This window comes from Tachypleus tridentatus, chromosome 8, assembly GCF_004210375.1.
Source record: "Tachypleus tridentatus isolate NWPU-2018 chromosome 8, ASM421037v1, whole genome shotgun sequence".
Lineage (NCBI taxonomy): Eukaryota > Metazoa > Arthropoda > Merostomata > Xiphosura > Limulidae > Tachypleus > Tachypleus tridentatus.
The window spans coordinates 42,219,332-42,233,967 of record NC_134832.1 but is presented as its reverse complement, the minus strand read 5'-3'; the positions used below and the strand labels follow the sequence as shown (position 1 = coordinate 42,233,967).

The 14,636-nt window shown below is 37.2% G+C and overlaps 1 protein-coding gene across 29 annotated transcripts in view; it reads right to left on the bottom strand.

Annotated features, from left to right (window-relative positions):
- LOC143222270 (plasma membrane calcium-transporting ATPase 2-like) overlaps window positions 1-14,636 on the bottom strand; it is a 251,808-nt gene that overhangs the window by 97,378 nt on the left and 139,794 nt on the right. The gene's annotated exons all lie outside the window — the stretch shown is intronic.

The following is a 14,636-nucleotide window of genomic DNA, read 5'->3' as shown; positions in this document are numbered from 1 at the left end:
ATTATAAAGCAAACACTCATTTTTTTTTCGCAAGCAAATTATCTGTAACCATAAGTATACACCTTTACAGATGGATAGCCCTGCATGGCCAGGGGGTTAAGGCCCTCGATTTGCAATCTGAGGGTTGCGGGTTCGAATTCCCGTCACACCAAACATGTTCGCCCTTTCAGCTGTTGGCGCGTTATAATGTTATGGCCAATCCCACTATACGATGGTAAAAGAGCACTTCAAGAGTTGGCGGTGGGTGGTGATGACTATCTGCCTTCCCTCTAGTCTTACACTGCTAAATTAGGGACGGCTAGCGCAGATAGCCCTCGTGTAGCTTTGAGCGAAAATTCAAATCAACCAATCAATTCAACAGATGAACAAAAAAGTAAATTTAACGTATCTTTTCTCGCTCCTGATACATTCAAAATGTTACTGTGATGACGAATAAGACGCTGAGTTCGTCGAGGTAAAAATACATTCTTTTTTAAACTGAAGAAGTACAGTTTAGTTGTTGTATTAAAAGTATATATGGAAAAAGACTTGATATAATTTTTAAAATATTGGAAACTCTGAATTGTATGGAATATTGATAACTGTTTAATATATGCAATTAATGTTTTTGTTGTGACTATTTAGCATAGCAGTTCAAGGAATAGCTCAGTTTTTTGTTTTGCTTTTTAAGTACAAAGTTTTAGCTCATATCTCCGTCATCTCCTGTCCGATTTCAGATTTAATTACAGTTTTGGACTCAGGGGGTCAAACCTTTTTTATTGATACATTTAATAGCGCTCAAGATTTCAATCTGAGGGTACTCTGATAGAGTTCTTAACTAATACAATCGAACCAGATATGAGCGTGCTGCCCAAATCTTGGTATTGCTGGCGCACAAAAATATAGCTAGTAGAAAGGGAAAAAAAAGCAGTATAATTGATTAATTTACTATTCCTGCCTGATATAATTTTAAGTACCAAGGATATTGAGGATTACCTCTTTTTTTCTTCTTCTTTTTCTAAGACTAGAGGGAAGGCAGCTAGTCATCATCACCCACCGCCAACTCTTGTGCTACTCTTTTACCAACGAATAGTGGGATTGACCGTCGCCTTATAACGCCCCCACGGCTGAAAGGCCGAGCATGTTTGGTGTGATGGGATTCGAACCCGCAACCCTCAGATAACGAGTCGAGCGCCTTATCCGCCTGGCCATCCTGGGTCGTGTTGGTGAGACTTAGTATTGATGTAAACTTAGCTTAGGAATTACATATTTACATTTTAACGCCACAACACTTACAATTAACTGTCTATTTTGTAGGATAACATTTTCTCCATGTCACTTGAGTAGTGTTTTTATGTATGTTTTATTCTATGTGTCCAAGTCAGGCCTGGTTTGGATATACACCTTGGCAATTTACGCTGACTAAAGCTGTTAGTTACACATTGCTATGTTTTTTATCACCCGAGTGGCTTGGATCTGTTTACCGGATTAAACTCGTGCAGTTAATCCAAGTATAACGACGGCCCGCTCTCGAGCCTTTTGATACGACAGGCCACCCGTAAACAGTCGGACGTATCTTCTGTCTTCTGAAGTATTCGCTTTGTTTTTGTGTCTCTGAGTGGCTTGATATAGGTTAATAAATTAGGTAATCTTGGCTATTCCTTTCAGTTAAAGTTGGCAATGCGTATTGGAAAGAGAAATCATCTTAAAACTGGATATTTGCATGTAGCATCTCACTGTTCTTGCAATTATAAACAAGTTTACGAGCAAGGATGGACACTTAGAAAAAAGTTCGTGGTTGTTTGTTTTATGATGAACAATACAACAAGATTTGTTTGTCTACTGATGAACAATACAACGAAAGTTGTTTGTTTAATGGTGCAAAATACAACGAGGGTTTGTTTGGACAATACAATGAGGATTATTTTTCATACGATGAATAATACTACCAAATAAGTGTTTGCATGTTTGATTAAGAAAATTTTAAACTGATGTGCTGATACGAGAAGGTATCTATAGTTGAAAGCACCCACCGCTCTCTCTTTAGCTACTTTTGTCTAATTAAACAACGGAATTTGGCTCTTACGCTTACAGTGTACCCACAATCCCAATGTGCGGAGCGCTTTTCTGCAGATCCACAGCCTTAGCATACTAATTATCGGCCGCACCCAGTCCTGAATGAAAATTAAAACAGGTGAAAAATACGTCTACGAAAAAAAATCAATGTTCCAATGCATAAGACACGAATTTATCGAGAAAGTAGAATTAGTTAAAACCTGTAGCGGAGATATATAATATAGATCATTTCTATAATGTGGAATAATTTTATGTATATAGAACGTCGCGATAACTAAAATGTTAGTACAATAAAGTTGGCGTTATATAAGTAGTGTTGCTTAAGATGTTATAGGTGTCTCAAATCGCCTCAAAAATGCACAATGGAGTCAAATATGTGGAAATAATGAAAAACGGACAACTGAGTGTTTGTTGTTGTTAAGCACGAAGTTGCACAATGGGCTATCTGGCTCTGCACATTGCGGATAACTAAATCCAAGTTTTAGTGTTATAACCCCGCAGACTTACGGCTGAGCAACCACTGGGAGAAAAGCCACAGAGGAATCAACTGAACGAGAAAAAACACCATAAAAAATATAATAAAACCCATATATTTCTTCGAACAATTAATAGAATACTATTTTAAAACGAGAAATATTCCGTTTGGAAACTGCCAAAATTGTATGATACATTCTTAATATTTTTTAAACGTTTTACAAATACACCAAGCACAAGCTACCACTAAGAACTGGTAGAATCTATAACTGGTAAGTTTTCATTCACTGGATTGAACTTGTATTTTAAAATACAGCGTTTTTTCTTTACAGACAAAAACATATTTTGTACAACATAGTTTTACAGACGATTCTCACTTTTACCTCTGAAGATAATTTACCTGCCTAAAGAACCTGTTATGTAATAAACATAACGGACAATCACGTGAACGAAAAAATACATTTGCAAATTCTATAATTTTTTTTCTCAAAAATATACTCCCTCCCAGTGGCTCAGAAGCAAGTCTTGGGGCTTATAAAGATAAAATCGAGATTTCGATATCCACAGCTAAATTAGGGACGGCTAGCGTAGATATCTCTCGAGTAGCTTTGCGCGAAATTCAAAAACAAACAAAATCTCTGGTTAAAAGTTGACATCATCATAGTGTTTCATTAAATTAAAACAAGGACCTAAGGTGGTATTTCGGTTATACATATAAGTTACCGTTTCAGTTCATTTTACGAAACCAGGCTAACAGTAAAAAATAATCTAACATGTTGATTCGTTAATGGCGATTCATTCAAATTCTTTTTGGAACAAACCTTAGACCGAGCGTGGCCTAGTGATTAGCATGCCGGTACATTGGATCGAATGAATCCATGGTTCACTTATCCGTTATTGCACAACGCGCTCTGCATTTTAAGAATGTTATTATAAGAGTGATAGCCAGGTCTCACTATTCTATCTGGAAAAAAGTAGTTCAACTGTTGACTAACTGTTTTATCTCTATTTTCTCAGTTCAAAATTAGGGACGGCAGTGCGCAGAAACATCTAGTGTAGATTTATGCGATATTATAAAAGCAATAAAATAATTGATGAAACTTTGTAGAATGGACGGCAACTGCCTGTTGTGGAGACACAAGGGTAGAGGACAACGTTTCGAAAGTCTTCCACCTGTCGTCTTCGAGTCAGTTTGTGTGTAGATGTCTTGGAGTAAAATTCAGACACAACTACGAATAGCTCTGATATCGAAATAACGTGATTGTTTATTTTTCATAACACAAAACCTCAGAATATATACTCTTCAAAAAAAGAAACGCAAAAGGGATATTTTTGTTATTTTAAAGAGAAATATATGTAATAACGTTACAAGCTCAGAGTATGTGATGTTACACGTGTTAAAGCACTGACTGTCAGACCAAAATGACAATAAAAGTTGTGCACTTTGAAAACGGAGGAAAACATCGGATTTTTCGCCAAAACGCATTCGTGTCTAATAAATTTGTTTGAGAGATCTGCATGTTCTGCAGGTGCAATATGTGCAAAATCCCTATAAAAGTGACGGGTTCTCGGTTTCCATAGCTCAGTGTTAAGCCACCGACACGCAATACAGTTACGCCAAGACTGACTGAAGCACAACGCAACAACGCCATTGGTCGATTGGAAGCAGGCGAATCTCGATCCGATGTTGCCTGAGATATAAATGTACACCCAAACATCATCTCAAGGCTATGGAAACGTTATCAACAACATGGATCAACTTGTGACCGTCCACGATCTGGCAGACCTCGTGTGACCACGCCCGCACAAGATCGCTACATCCGGTTATGTCACCTTCGGGATAGGACCACCACTGCGACGTCTACTGCCTCAACCATACCAAAACTTCGTAGGATTTCCGATCAGACCGTACGCAACCGTCGACGAGAGTCTTAGGCCCCATGTGCAACCCATCATGGTGAACGTCAACGACGCTTTTCAACATGACAACGCCCATCCTCACACAGCCCGACTCACCACTGTCTTCTTGAGACACCACAACATCAACGTACTTCCCTGGCCCACCAGATCACCAGATTTAAACCACACCGAACATCTTTGAGACGAGTTGGACCGACGCCTGCGACGGCGACAACCTCAACCGCAGACTCTACCTCAGCTTGCAGCAGCTTTGCAGGCTGAGTGGACAGCCATTCCACAGGATGTAATTCGTCATCTCATCGCTTCCATGGGCATGAGATGCCAAGCAGTTATTGATGCTCACGGGGGGCATACTTGTTATTGACGTTGAGTGACGTTAAACTTCAACTAGTGAGCGTGGACTTCGCCTTTGCAGAATTTGGATGTTCAGCAGTGAATGTGCAAAGTTTCACACATGTCGTACAGAACTACCCGGAATAAACTTGTTAACAATATGTCTCAAATTTTGCCTTTTGCGTTTCTTTTTTTGAAGAGTATATTTACTTCAATAACATTCTGGAAACACTTTAAACAATTCGGCGTAGATAGTCATAGTTAATAAGCCATTCTACACAGTCAACATGTGCCCATCTTGAACATCCTTAAGGACGTAATCTTGTAATTCATCTCTCTTAGTAGCTGATTTGTTTGCTTTAAGGAATTGTTGTTGTTTGTTTGTTTTTGAATTTCGCACAAAGCTACTCGAGGGCTATCTGTGCTAGCCGTCCTTAATTTAGCAGTGTAAGATTAGAGGGTAGGCAGCTAGTCATCACCACCCACCGTCAACTCTTGGGCTACTCTTTTACCAACGAATAGTGGGATTGACAATAACATTATAACGTCCCCACGGCTGAAAGGGCGAGCATGTTTGGTGTGACGGGGATTCGAACCAGCGACCCTCAGATTACGAGTCGAGTGCCTTATCCGCCTGGCCATGCTGGGCCCTCAGTTATAGTGTTATAGTGCAACGGTCAATCCCACTATTTGTTGGTAAAAAAGTAGCCCAAGATTTGGTGATGGGTGGTGATGACTAGCTACCTTCTCCCTAGTCTTACTCTGTTAAATTAGGGACAGCTAGCGCAGATAGCCCTCATGTAGCTCTGCGCGAACTTCAGAAACATATTAACCACACTCTTCCTTGACACCAACATACAGAATAATCCACATACCCTTTTCAGATGCACACATGTAATAATCTACAGACCCATCCAAAAAATCAACATACACCCATGTAATATTCCACATATCCTTCACAAACACAAACATATACCCATATAATAAACGCCTTAACCTACAGGTCACGCGAGGATGCCACTAGGATAATGACGCATTGGACGTAATGAGATTTTGAACTAAAAGGTCCGTCACAGAAAAGACGTAACTTTAATTACTTTACGGTCTTTAAATTAACAAGTCAATTTGCACAGTGTATTAAAGTATATAAGTTTAGTAGTTAAGAATGTCAATGGTCACCATTCTCTACTGAACCTGTGTTAGTCGTGACAACGTTGTAGTAATATTTATTGACGTAAGCAATGTCTTAAAGAAAAAATATTTTGTACTTGATTCGTTGAAGAGATGCTGGCTTTATTCCTTCTTACTTAAAAAGTCAATAAAACTAGACTGATGTCCTAAGTAGAAGAATAGGAAATAGGATAAACCGATTTATTGAATTCGAGTTTTCTCAGTTCAATGAATAAAATATCTCGTAAATAATTTTTTTAATCGGAAATTAAAGTATCAAACTTTATTTCCGCATAACTCTTGTTGGACCAATGCATTTGTGTTTATCAAAAAAGTTAACATTACGGTTTATTAATATCATTTTATAATTATTTCAGGCCGAGAAAACTTTTGTTTCATAAATATTGTAAACTTGAAAATATTATTGTAAACATGGTGTGAATACAGTTAATTCTTTTCCTTGTCGTGCGTTGGTATGGACGTATCCTAGTAATTAGCGTGTAGGACTGTAGATACTAGGGTACATGGTTTGTATCCCGCTGCTGCAAAATCGTCTTCCGAACTTTGGGGCTGTAGGTGCGATATAAGAGTGATAGCCCCATTTTTCGGTCAACAAAGGAATAGACCAAGAAGTAGCGGTTGGTGCTGTTAACAAGCTGTATAGATAGCCTTTGTCTAGGTTTGTACAAGTATTCAAAATAAGCTAAGCTTGTTGCATTTAGCTTTATCAAGTCAAACATCACACTACTCTTAAAAGATGTGTTCTATGTCACCTGTTACAGTCAGATCATCCAACACGTCGAATGCATGATGTTTGTGGCACAGCAGTGATCATACAAATTATATCACAGAAATAATTTAACTGAAGCTCAGTGAAGTCACTGAGATGCAAAGAAAACCTCAATAATGGTTAATGCAGATTACACTACGTAATAAAATTTTCAGTTTTTCTTATTCACGCGCAGAAATTTCCCAACTGCTTATGCCTAAAGTAACTGGAAAAGATCTATTTTTCTCTTCAAACTTTGCTTTCGAGACCTGGGTAATGAAATTTTCAAATTTACCCATTTTCCAGAACATTCCAGGTGTATTCAGTGCTGTCAACAGTGGCTAAGCAGTATGTCTGCGGACATAAAACGCTAAAAACTGGGTTTCGATACCCGTGGTGGGCAAAGCACAGATAACCCACTGTGTAGCTTTGTGCTTAATTAAAAACAACAACAAAAGATCCAGTGCCACGTAGCTGATAGAAAATTTTCTCGAACTGACAAGAATTTTCTAGATTATTGTAGAACTTACGAGAATTTTAAAGAACCTTTTAGAATTTTCTAGAACTTTCCATAGTAATATATGTATACAGGGGCTCACCACTCACCACTTCAGTTTAGTTCTAGCTGCCTAAGTGAACACATAGACCTATCTGCTTTTATCAGAGATGGCATCAAGAAGCTGCAAGTATTCTCTAGACGTATTCTGCTTTGTATGTAGCCAATTTATCAAGACAAGAGCGAAAAAGTACTCTGTGACAGCATCTGATAAAATGTGTGAAGCCTACAATGCATATTTCGGCATGCCTGCCGGGGATCAAGAAAAATCCTGGGAACCTCACTTTACCTGCGAGCACTGCAAAAAAAAACAACAAAAAAAAAACTCTAGAAGGTAAGACGGACAATTTTTGCTTGCTCGAATAGTAAGATTTTATATTATACAAATTTTAGCCTTTCAAAATTTAAATATCTTTCGGTGCACCTCAAAGAAAAATACAACAGCGTTAAGACCTTGCTAGCAGACTTGAAGTATGATGAGTATGGCTGGGAGGTTATTGGAGACTTCAAATTGGTAACATTCCTGATGGGTCTCCAAGGAGGCTTTATCAGGTGTCCCTGTTATCTTTGCCTTTGGGACAGCAGGGACACCCTAGTGCACTACAACAGAAAGTACTGGCCACAACGGACCGAGTTCTCTGTGAGGAAGCACAATGCCAAGTGTGAGCCACTAGTGGACCTCCAGAAGGTATTGTTCCCACCATTGCACATAAAATTGGGTCTTATGAAACAATTTGTCACAGCTCTTGATAAGGAGTCTGCAGCCTTCAAGTACCTTTGAGACTTCTTCCCTAAGTTGTCTGAGGCAAAGGTCAAAGCTGGTGTCTTCGTTAGACCTCAAATAAATAAGATCCTGGATCGCAAGAATTCCCCAAGAAGCTAAGTAGGAAGGAAAAAAAAGCTTGCAGCAGCTTTGTCGCAATGATTCGGGACTTCTTGGGCAATCACAAGGCTGAAAATTATGTGGAACTGGTTGAGGCTCTGGTGAAGAACTACGGCAAAATGAGTTACAGGATGTCCCTGAAAGTCCATATCCTTGACGCTCATTTTGTTAGATTGAAGGAGAACATGGGAGCATACTCGGAGGAGCAAGGCGAGCGCTTCCACCAAGATATACTGGACTTTGAACGCCGCTACCAAGAAGCGTATAACAAAAACATGATGGGAGACTATATTTGGGGGCTGATACGTGAAAGTGATTTACATTACAATCGCAAATCTCAAAAAACTACCCACTTCTGAACAGTTTTGTTCATTTTCGTATAACTTTAGAATAAATACATGTAAATCTTGATTCATGTGTTGTTTTATTCAGACCTCATGTAAATGAAAATGTGGACATTTGCCCCTTTTTTACATCGGTTAATTTCTAAATGTTATTATCCAGGTCACAAAATCAAAGTTTGAAGGGAATAATGGCCATTTTCTGTACTTTTACAACATAAGCAATTAAGAAATAACACATACTATTCAGGAACACAATTTGTGTTACATAGTGTTACACAGGTTTAATTAATTCTGTTTAACTGTTCCTTAGGGTTCACTTCCTCTGATATTATCTATTTTTTCACATCAGTTGTCAAATGACGAGAGAATGCTCTGAAATTTACTGAGTCAGCTAAATTCTTAAGCAGTAAAAGTCATTCATTGGTGACTCTTCAAATGATTAGGCCACATAAAAGATTAAAACGTTTGACAGTTTCTAGATTCTTTCAGAGAGTTCTGACTTGTTCTGAACTTTAAGCAGTAAACTGTACATTAGTGGACATAACTGATTTTCACACCTGTACCCAGTTTTGACTAGTGTGAAATTGGACGTGTATATTATAGATAAGTAAAGCTAAGAAAAGAAAGAACGTTGTATTAAGGCTTGATTAGAATAATATATCATATGAGCCTATGGTGAATATAACATCGACAAGTTTGCGTGTTCAACTACTATAAGTGGCAATGTTCTGCTTGTTAAGAAGTAGTAGAATCATAACTGGACGTGGTGGATCGATAAGAGGTTTCCATGGTAGCAGTTCCTAATACCACCAGGAATAATCAAACCCGAGGTCGCTAGAAACATCCTGCATCCAATCTCTTCCCATTAAATTATTTTTACTGCAAAGTGCACGCAATGGTGTCTGCTGTGAGTAGCAGCGCATCTTGAAGATAACTACTGCCATTCGTGATAAACAAGTATTTTCACAGTTCTTTTGATAAAGCCTACTTGCAGAGGTTATTTTTCTTGCCTAACTAGTATAGCAGTTCCATTATTTTCCTATTCAAAAGAGCAATCTCTTTTTAAAACGTGGCGGGGAACTCATTTCACAACTGAAACGTTATTTCTCGCTGCTTACCCATGAAAATGTAATTCCTCATAGCTTTTGAGAGTGGAAACTCAGCATTACTACTACTCACTATTGAGGCTACTCAGTCTCTCCGGTGAGAAAATTCCGTTTCTATTCTATTTATCAGTAAAATGTTTAGCCTCTATTTATCCCCTGGTGGAGAAATTTAGTTCTCTGGACTCGAAATTATCAATATTGTAAACTCTTTCTATGTAGACATAAACATACTAACTGCTGTCTTGATTTCCCGATGAAAAAAAACTGTTTGGACTTATCAATGGCGACGTTTAGTTTTTTTTACCACAGATTTCCATAAGCGAGATTTTAAACTTACTTAAAAACACATCAAACTTTTCATATTTTCTATGGTGAAATTCTACGTTACTCCCTCCCCCCAATTATATATATATATATATATATGAACACAAACACGATGAAGACACTATCTTATGTTTTATAGTGAAGAGATATTATAATATTTACAGTCTTATGAAAGCTTCAAATATCCTTTATTTTTCAGTGGTGAGATGCACTTTGAACACACTGAAATTTTGATAATTAATGTCTTAGACTATTTACATTCTATAAACACATAAGTCGTTCATGTTTTCTGAAGGCCCAAAATGGCCAGGTGGGTTAAGGTAATCTGAGGATCGCGGGTTCGAATCCCCGTCGCACCAAACATACTCGCCCTTTCAGCCGTGGGGGCGTTATAATGTTACGGTCAATCCCACTATTCGTTGGTAAAAGAATAGCCCAAGAGTTGGCGGTGGGTGGTGATGACTAGCTGCCTTCCCTCTGGTCTGCTAAGTTAAGGACGGCTAGCGCAGATAGCCTTCATGTAGCTTTGCGCGAAATTCAAAAACAAACAAACAAATATGTTTTCCGATGGCAAGATTTTAGCTTATTTTACATCTGCCCAGATATAACACTACTGTAGGATATCACCAAAGTGTACAGGATTTATTTGTTTGTTTATAATTAAGCACAAAGCTAGTTACACAATGGGCTATTAGTCCTTTGCCCACCAACAAGGGGAGGGGAGATGGAATGTGCAGGATCAAGCAACTTCCGTACAACATTTATTAGGAGTATTCTAGACACGTGATACTGTAAATCCCTAAAAAGGTATAGAATCCCGTCTTTTCCAGTGGAGAAACTTATTCTCTTATTAGTTATTATTACAGGGATATAGTTTTAGTCTCTTTCAGTATTCCTGATAGGTGACTTGAGACTATTTTTTCGCACCTTTCCTTATCTTCTGCTGAGAAAAGATCTATTCTACAAGGAATAAATGCTAATAAAAGCATGAACTAATATTAACTGACTACACTTATGTAGTTTTAAAGAACTTTGGTGCTATATATATATATATATATTCGAATCTCGTACATAACAAAAATCACAAACACATTTCACATACTTGACAAAATAAAGCACTAAAAATATTAACTTGTTGAAGACTCAAGCCGACAAACTCATACACTCAAAATGGAGCCGAAAGCAGCTGCAATATTCATATACATCATTACTATTTTATGTGAAGAAGTGTTCTGGAATTGTTACAATTTTATTTTTAGGTGATCTGGAGAACAATTCCCTCGGTGGACTCAGCAGATAGCTAGATATGACTTTGCTATAAGAAAACACACACACGGAACAATTCCACTTAACATATCTAACTTGAAATGTTAGTGAACAGCTGTTTCCTACACATTTAACTAAATCACTTAGAAACAAAGTATAACAAATAGCCACTGTCTGATTTTTATTCACTGATTTTAAATTATTTATATAGTTCGTAAAATAATTATTAGAAACTGTTTTTGGCTATGCCATTTAAGTCCCTCAGAGAGTGCAGCTGTAAGTCTACGAACTTACAGCGCCATAATCCGAGGTTAAATTCATCAAAGTGGATACAACAGATAGCCCAACGTGGCTTTGCTTAAAACGATAACAAGAACTATGCCATTTAATAACCTATCGATAGGCTGTAGAAAATGACTCACATTTGTTCGCACTGATAAAGTAGAAGACTGTAGACGAGATAAGTTGATCGGCGTAATTATGAACATAATATATACAGTGGTAAAACTTGAAAAGGTAATTAATAAAATGTTCTGATCAAACGTACACTTACCGTATAAATCAGAATTAAAACCTAAATTATGCATATAATTATTGAAGTCTGTTATGAGACAAACATATTAAGAATGCTTAATGTCAAAAATCAATACACCATCAACCTAAACCTGAACTGACCATATTGCATAGAGTCCTTAGTTGAGTATTTTCGACATTAATGGTATTTTGTGTAGACAAACGTATATATTAATTTTTTCACGTTGAGTTGAAGTAGCTTCTCGAAAATATATCTTTGCTAAGGTGAAAAATTGCTTTATATTCTTCAACTTAAATAACGGAGAAAACAGTTGTGCACTGCTCAAAAAGATCTTCAGTGAACGATCTGGTCCGGTTATATTCTGATTTATTTAACATATTGCCAGTTTCCTCAGTCTTATCATGTTCCACTGAGTCTGGAGTGTTCAGGATGAACCGTCAAATGTCTTTCCATAATAGGCTTAGATATATGGGCGTTGTTTCTAAACTACCCATAAAAACAACAAACGCAATGTTGAACAGACTTAGAATATTATAAACATGTTTCGAATGATCTATCAGAAGTAACAAGGACGGAACTGTAATTAAATCGTCCGCATGAGGCATAATTGTGAAAATCAGAAAAGATAAACCAATACTTTCAATCACTGTCTTTGAATTACATTACTATAGCAGAAATGTATAAGATTCGTAAGCATTAGAGAACCAAAATGATTGTCGATGCATTTGAAAATCATATATCCATGTGTGCAGCGTTATCAAGAATAATATGGTTCCTATTTTGCATTTTATTCACCCAACTGCTTTTCATTCACAGTAATCTTTCTTCCTTTAATTCGTTTTAATATCACTCACTGTATTTGTTTATAGTTAAGCACAAAGATATTTAATGGGTTGCCTGTGCTGTGCTAACCATTGGTATCGAACCCCGGTTTTTAACGTCATAAGCCTTCTGACTTACCGCTAAACCAATAGCATTAGCAACACTGTTTCGAATGATCTATCAGAAGTAACAAGGACGGAACTGTAATTAAATCGTCCGCATGAGGCATAATTGTGAAAATCAGAAAAGATAAACCAATACTTTCAATCACTGTCTTTGAATTACATTACTATAGCAGAAATGTATAAGATTCGTAAGCATTAGAGAACCAAAATGATCGTCGATGCATTTGAAAATCATATATCCATGTGTGCAGCGTTATCAAGAATAACATGGTTCCTATTTTGCATTTTATTCACCCAACTGCTTTTCATTCACAGTAATCTTTCTTCCTTTAAATCGTTTTAATATCACTTACTGTATTTGTTTATAGTTAAGCACAAAGATATTTAATGGGTTGCCTGTGCTGTGCTAATTATTGGTATCGAACCCCGGTTTTTAACGTCATAAGCCTTCTGACTTACCGCTAAACCAATAGCATTAGCAACACTGTTTTGAGTGATTGACAAAAGTAGAAAACAACACATTCTCAGAAATTTATGCAAATTAAATGTAAAAAAAGTCCTATTTGTTCGTTCGGAACATACAATGATTTACATACTGGATCTAGGTACACGCACATGGATTAGGATACACGCACACCTAAAAATAAATAATTATGAGTAACTACTGTTCTTCTTATCTTTTCTTTTAATTTCGTCTTGGTTTATTCTAGAGTTGCCAGTTAACGGTGTTCTTATCCCACCCCGTTGTTTAAACTTCGTCCAGATTCATTGTCAAACTATCAGTTACTTGTTACTGATGCAATTTCTTCCCCCTTCTTTTAGCTTATAGGTTTCCCCTCGAACTACCACTTACTGTTTATTGGTGTCGGTCCGGCATGGCCAGGTGGTTAAGGCACTCGACTCGTAATCTGAGGGTCGCGGGTTTTTATCCCCATCACATAAAATATACTCGCCTTTTCAGCCGTGGGGGCGTTATAATGTTACCGTCAATTCCACCATTAGTTGATAAAACAGTAGCCCAAGAATTGGCGGTGAGTGGTGATGACTAGATGCCTTCCCTCTAGTCTTACACTGCTAAATTAGGTACGGCTAGCGTCCAAGTTTACTCTCTAATCTCTATTTACTGTTTATTGGTGTCCTCCTTCCTCTAACTTCGTCCAAGCTTACTCTCTAATTTCCAGTTACTGTTTATTGGTGTCCTCCTTCCTTTAACTTCGTCCTAGTTTACTCTCTAATTTCCAGTTACTGTTTATTGGTGCCCTTCTTCCTTTAACTTCGTCCTAGTTTACTCTCTAATTTCCAGTTACTGTTTATTGGTGTCCTCCTTCCTTTAACTTCGTCCTAGTTTACTCTCTAATTTTCAGTTACTGTTTATTAATGCTCTTCTCATTCTTATTTCTAGTCTCCCATTCTTACTTATTAATGTATACGTTTTTTACTATTTTTAATATCCTACATGTTTATTCTATTTTTTCCAGGTTCTAATATTTTTATTGTTAATTTCTACTTGTTTTCCTCTCCATTAGACTGCAACTATTTTTAACTACTGTTTATTTCTGTCTTTGTGCAACTCTTTCAACTCAGTACGTTCTTTTTAAGACTAATACACATATTTGAACAGAGATATCATGTTTGTATATATAATAACTTTTGGGCTGCTCTTTTACCAAAGAATAGTGGAATTGACGGAAACATTATAACACCTCCACGGCTGAAAGGGCAAACACGTTTGGTGCGACGGGGATTCGAACCCGCGACCCTCAGATTACGAGTCGAGCGATACATAGTCTTTTTTCAACAATTAATTATTTGGAAGAAACTTCGAGATTCAATAGGGCAATTTGCTTTCAAATAAAATGTCTGAAGGTATTAAGGAACACATTAATTCAAGCAGCTTACGTAAAACATTAGATACCAATGCATTAGATTAATCAATTTCTACAACAAATTATTT